The sequence below is a fragment of the Phoca vitulina genome, unplaced genomic scaffold (genome assembly GCF_004348235.1).
Source record: "Phoca vitulina isolate PV1807 unplaced genomic scaffold, GSC_HSeal_1.0 scaffold38, whole genome shotgun sequence".
Taxonomy (NCBI): Eukaryota; Metazoa; Chordata; class Mammalia; order Carnivora; family Phocidae; genus Phoca; species Phoca vitulina.
In genome coordinates this window covers 9,059,032-9,064,775 of record NW_022589741.1, presented here as the reverse complement: position 1 = coordinate 9,064,775, position 5,744 = coordinate 9,059,032, and the positions used below count along the sequence as shown (strand labels likewise).

Genomic DNA, 5,744 nt, shown 5'->3' with positions numbered 1-5,744 from the left:
GTTGCTAGCTCCCATTCCTTCAGTTCAGCTTGGAGGTTACTTGCTCTGGGAACCCTTCCAGAACCACTACCACCCACAAACCAGAGTGGTCCTCATCAGCCTCAGAGCTTTCCCTGTTCTAAAACTCTTCATCCTTTTTCCATGTTTGTCTTTCTAGATTGCCAATTTTAAGTTCCTTGAACACAAGGGTGCTGTTGTCATCTTCATCATCAAATTCCCAGAACCTAGCAGAGTATATGGCATATGGGAGGACACAGGTGAATGGATGAATGAATAAACAGCATTCTCTGTCCCTGGAAATGGCTACATGGCCATTTGATGGGAGTGCTCTAGAGAAAATTGTGGATGAGGCAACAGGGGTTGGTGCTTCAAGGTGGACTACATGAAGTTTTAGCTCTGTTCCAACTCTATAGCTTTAGAATATAGCAAAGAATAAAGCAATAGTAGCTCCATCCTTCTCATAGAAGGAAAATATTCTGCTCTTTCAATCACCTAACGAAGTTCAATAATTTAGTATTTCGGTATTAAATCAACCCACAAACAAGACTAAATACAAAGGAAATTATTTTTTTTTAAGATAAAATGAAAGGTCAAATGTGGCTATTGGTTTATTTCTTCACTGATGCCCTGAAAAGGTAAATAAAGCTCCTGATTGAGAGAACCACTAAGAACCCTTGTTCAGAGGTGAACAAATTCTGACTCTCCTTTAAGTCCCTGGGCTCCCCACCTGGGGCCTCACTAGTTGGAGTAGGGGGGTGGGTTGTTCTTGACAGTATCTGGCTCATGATTGACCTTGAGAATACAATGAAAGTTGTGAAACTGACCCCCAAAGATGCACATGCACACGTATTTAAAAACCTGCTTACTATTTCAGAGTCTCCCTCATCCCCCTGAAGCTCATGCACAGACTTCAAGCTGAGAAGCCCTGACCTAGCATGAAGTAGTTACCAAGATTCACAGACAGCTATGTGAGCTGTGTGCTCTTGAGGACTTAGGTCACTTTAAAAAAGCATGATTTCTCTTTCCTTCTCAGATCCTTAGGATGACAGCAACAAAAGCAGACGTGACAGCAACCAGCTGCACCAAGCCACTAACAGATACTGAACAATATGGAAAGAGCATATTGCAAACTTCTTGAGGTCTGGGTCTGTGTCTGCTCTATTTATTGCAGCATCCCAAGTGAAAACAGAACAAAAGGGAAAGACTGGTGGAGATTTAAGAGAATGGAGAAGAGACATTGATGACGAGAAAGACAGTATTACAAAGAGAACCAGGAAAAAGTAACAATATGTAGAGAGACAAAGACACAGGAAAGTCATGGGGAACTGGGACCCGGGGCATTAAGTTTCATCACCTCAGGCATGGCATTCCCCACAATTAGCTGCAGAACTGCCACGAAAAGACACTAAGCTGGCAACTGTAAAACTGTTTAACTTGTTAGGACTTAAATCAATAAGAACCAGTGTAACATTTGTGCTTCGTGTTCCTCTTATTTACACAAAAGACAAACTTAAGAAAAACTCTATTTCTCCAGCTTTAAACATTTCCTCCAGGGAGTTGAGATCCTTCAAAGTCAACAATGAAATGGTGAGGGGGAAAAAATTAAGCACATTGGCAAGGCTATATTTAGATCCAGCTCAAAGACCCTCTCTGCTTTCTCCTTATCTCCAGCTGGCTCCAATCTCAGCAAAACTCAATTCAACTGCCACCGATTCACAGCTTCTTGTTGGGGCTTCTGGCCTGTCTTCCTGCAGGAGCCAGGAAGGGTGGCTGGAAAGAGGAGGACAGCAGCTCTGGGGGCAAAGGTCTCCTCCAACCCCACCCCTCCAGAGCAGACATCCCTCAGGCAAACCCATGTTGACTAACACTGGGGTGTCCTACCCTGCCTTTAAGGCTCACCTTGGGTGTCCCGAAGCCTTCTCTAAACCTTTGCAGGCCAAGGAGGTGGGAAACGCACGCCCAAAGGCTGGTTTTGGGTCGCTTTCTGGTGTTCAAGATGTTGAAGCACGGATGTGGTGGGTCTTCCAGTGGGAAATTCCAGATTTCTCTGGGTCTTCTGGTAGGAGTCATGATTAACTGTGCTGACAACACAGGAGCCAAAAATCTGTGTATCATATCTGTGAAGGGGTTCAAGGGACAACTGAACAGACTTCTGCCGCTGGTGTGGGTGACATCGTGAAGGCCACAGTAAAGAAAGGCAAACCAGAGCTCAAAAAGAAGGTACATCCAGCAGTGGTAATTCAACAACGGAAATCATACTGGAAAAAGATGGTGTGTTTATTTTGAAGATAACGGGGGTCATAGTAAACAATAAAGGTGAAATGAAAGACTCTGCTATCACAGGACCAGTAGCAAAGGAGTGTGCAGACTTGTAGCCCAGGACTATATCCCACGCTTGACAGCACTGCCGGATTCTTTGGTGCATTTGTTTAAAAAAAAAAAAAAATTAGAAATTATTTGCTGAAAAAAAAAAAGAGCACAGGGCTGACTTTTGAATCCCAGCTCTGCCTCTTACTACCTATGTGACTTAGCCAGTTACTTAGCCTAAGTTCCAGCTTTGTTATCTGTAAAATGGGCAGAATAAAATCTGCCAGAGGGTTGTTGCAGCACATGTGACTGTTGGAGGAATGCACTGAGCATAATACCTGTTGCACAGCAGAAATTCAGCAAAGGCGAGCTGATATGATTAAACCCCCCACTCCCAAAAATGTTGAGCTAGGCCTACATCTGAGCACATAGCCGCACTGGATTGAAATGATCAAGGCAGGTCTGTTTCACAACTACCAAGGGGAGAAAAAAGAAAAGAAAAGGCTACTCTCCATCTCCAGCACCTGTCACACTACGGGTGCTCAGAAATGCTTGGCAAATGAAAGAAGTTAGAAGCTACCACGGAAAAACTTTTTCTCCTTGACTTTCACATGCTCGAAATCCTTCTGGCCACCAAATGCCATGGGGTTCCCCAGGCAATTCTCCAACACCAGCTGGCTATCCTACAGTTTAACTCAGTTCTGCTGCTACCTACCTGGAGGGCCCGTGGCATTCCACGGGTTAAGGGCTCCGACCCACGAGACTGCCCCCATCCCACTTGAGAGGCCAACTGTTGTCCGCTGTGCTTCTGACCCGATGGCTACAGGTCAGAGGTTCCCAGCACCGCCCCCGCCTCAGATTCAATGAATCTGCTGAAGTGGCTCACAGAACTCAGGCAAACAGTTGACTTACTAGATGACGGATGTATTTCCAGTTTACTATAATTAGTGGAGGATATACAGTGGCCCCCCCTTATCCGCAGGGACACGTTCCAGGACCCCAAGGGGATGCCTGCAGATAGAACTGAACCAATACAGGCTTTTTTCCCCCACACGTATGTACCTGCGATAAAGTTTAATTTATAAATTAGGCACAGGAAATTAACAATGACTAGTAATAAAATACAATCAAACTATGCTATAATAAAGGTTATGTGCATGTTTCTCTCTCTGTCTCTCAGAATAGCTGTGGTCCGGTACTCACCGCTCCTCTCCTGAGGGGAGGTAAAGCGCCTACGTGACAGGATGACGCCAAGTGAATGACGCAGGCACGCTGAGGTACGGCTAGGCCACTATTGACCTTCTGATTATTCGTCAGGAGGATGACCGGCTGCGGGACCTCCGTAAACCCCAAGTAACTAAAGCTGTGGAAAGCGAAACTGCCGGTAAGGGTGGCCACAGGGGACAACCCTGAAACTCAGAAACAGCCAAATGGAAGAGACCTCAGGCCACATGGGAAGAACCGCTTCCTCACGGTCTCCTAGCGCCTCCGCATTTGCCAACCAGACGCGCTCCTCGGCTTTTATAAAGGCGCCATTTTATGACAAGATTGATTACATCATTGGCCAATGGCGACTGAGCGCACCTCTAGCCCCTCCCACTTCCCCGCCCCTTCCCCTGAGGTTGGGGAAGGGTGTGGCAGAAAGTTCCAACCCACTAATCACCTGGTTGGTTCCCCTGGTAACCCATTTCCACCTGTAGTTACCTACAGTTTCCAAAAATCACCTCATTAACATAAAGTCGGTGTGGTTGAAAGGGGCTTGTTGTGAATAACAATATTCCTTTCGCCTCCATTCCTCTTATCACTTAGGAAATTCTAAGGGCTTTAGGAGCTCTGGGCCAGAAACAGGATGAAGACCAAATATAATAAATCACAGTATTACAGGAGCATACTACACATTGAGCCGGCTCACATTTTCCCTATCAATTTAGACTCAGGACAGACCCGAAGAACCTACTCTGGCTTCTGGAAATTTCTCTGTAACATGATATTCTTTGTGGTTGATCCTCTCCCTTCTTTGCCTATTCAATCCGCTTGCTGTTTGAAACTAAATCCGTCACTTAGGGGAAGTGAGTGAACCCCTGCCCCAGCTTAGGGTCCATGAACTTGGTAAAACCTTCAGCAGCCAGGTGAGGCAGAATTAACATTCGCAAGGGCAACCACTCAGCCAGCCAGCGGTCTGGGGTCCTCAGCTGCATGGACGATAACACGCCCTGTGTTGTCTTCAAGGCAGAAATGGCCCAAAGAACTACTCAACCGCTCCCGGAAATGGCCAAATGGCAGGTCAAATTACCCATAACTTTGACGAGGAGGATGGCTGGATGATTCCAGCGCCTCTCTCGGGAGAAATGAAATTCAGAATTCAAGCGTCAAGAAAAGGAATCATAAAAAAATCCCCTATGCAGAATTAACATCCTGCCGTAAAATGGGGAAGGACTGAGGATGCAAAAGTATCCTCGTATTAGCAGAGTGCATTTGTCAGGAAACAACCTCCTCCAGCTGGACCAGACTGTTTGCCTTTCAGATGATTCCTGTCAGGGCCAAACAATCCAGACATTTGCAATTATAGCATATCAATTTGTTTTTAAATTATAAGGCTGCCGGGAAAGGTTGACTCCTTGCCGGAAATATGCTGCGCGGTGCTCTGGGGCAGCTGCTATGGAATGTGGTGAGACCACCAATCTGTCCAGACACAGAGAATTTATGCACCTGTGTGTGCAGCCCACGTGGAGCCACAGGGCTGGGCAAGCTCTGAGCTGGCCTTTCTCACTCCAAAATAGCATTGGGTCCATGTAAAAATGAGTAAACCTCATTTAAAATGGAGTCAGTCAGGAAGCCCTGAAGGGGGAGCCCTCACACACACCACTCATTGCAGCCTGCAGAACCAGCAGGAAGAAGGACGTTCACTCCCTACCCCAGCAATGATGCACAAACCACCACGCCCTCAAACTCCTGTTCTTGTCCAATGAACTTTTGTTCAACCCTCCTCAATTTTCTCCTAAAACCTAAAAAAGCTGACCTTCCTTTTGTCTCTTCAGACTTGGCTATGGTTCTTCCATAGTTTGTCCCGAATTGCAATTCCATCGCCATTCCTAAACTTATTTTGCTAATAAAATAGCAGGCTGTTTTGCTTTTTAGGTTGACATCTGCAGATGTCTAACATGGCCTCATTCAAGCACAGGTATAAGTCCCTAGAGGTGTCCTCCTCAAAGAACCTGACATTTCCCTAAGTGTCCTTTCAGTGGCTGGGAGAGGTGCTTTTCTTCACCTGTTGTGTATGTTTGCATCCTCTGAAGAGATCCACGTGGGGAGGGTATCCAAGGAGTCGGCCTCCCAGCCTCTCCTGTGTGGAACCCACCTTCCTCTTCATCCACACAGGAAGGGTCTTGTCTTGTCATCTGATAGAGATGAGTGTCGCCTCTCACCTGGAAGACCCC

At 46.3% G+C, this 5,744-nt stretch overlaps 1 pseudogene; it reads left to right on the top strand.

Annotated features, from left to right (window-relative positions):
• The first annotated feature begins 1,996 nt into the window (after window positions 1–1,996).
• On the top strand, window positions 1,997–2,399 carry LOC116647030 (annotated as a pseudogene).
• The last annotated feature ends 3,345 nt before the right edge of the window (window positions 2,400–5,744 follow it).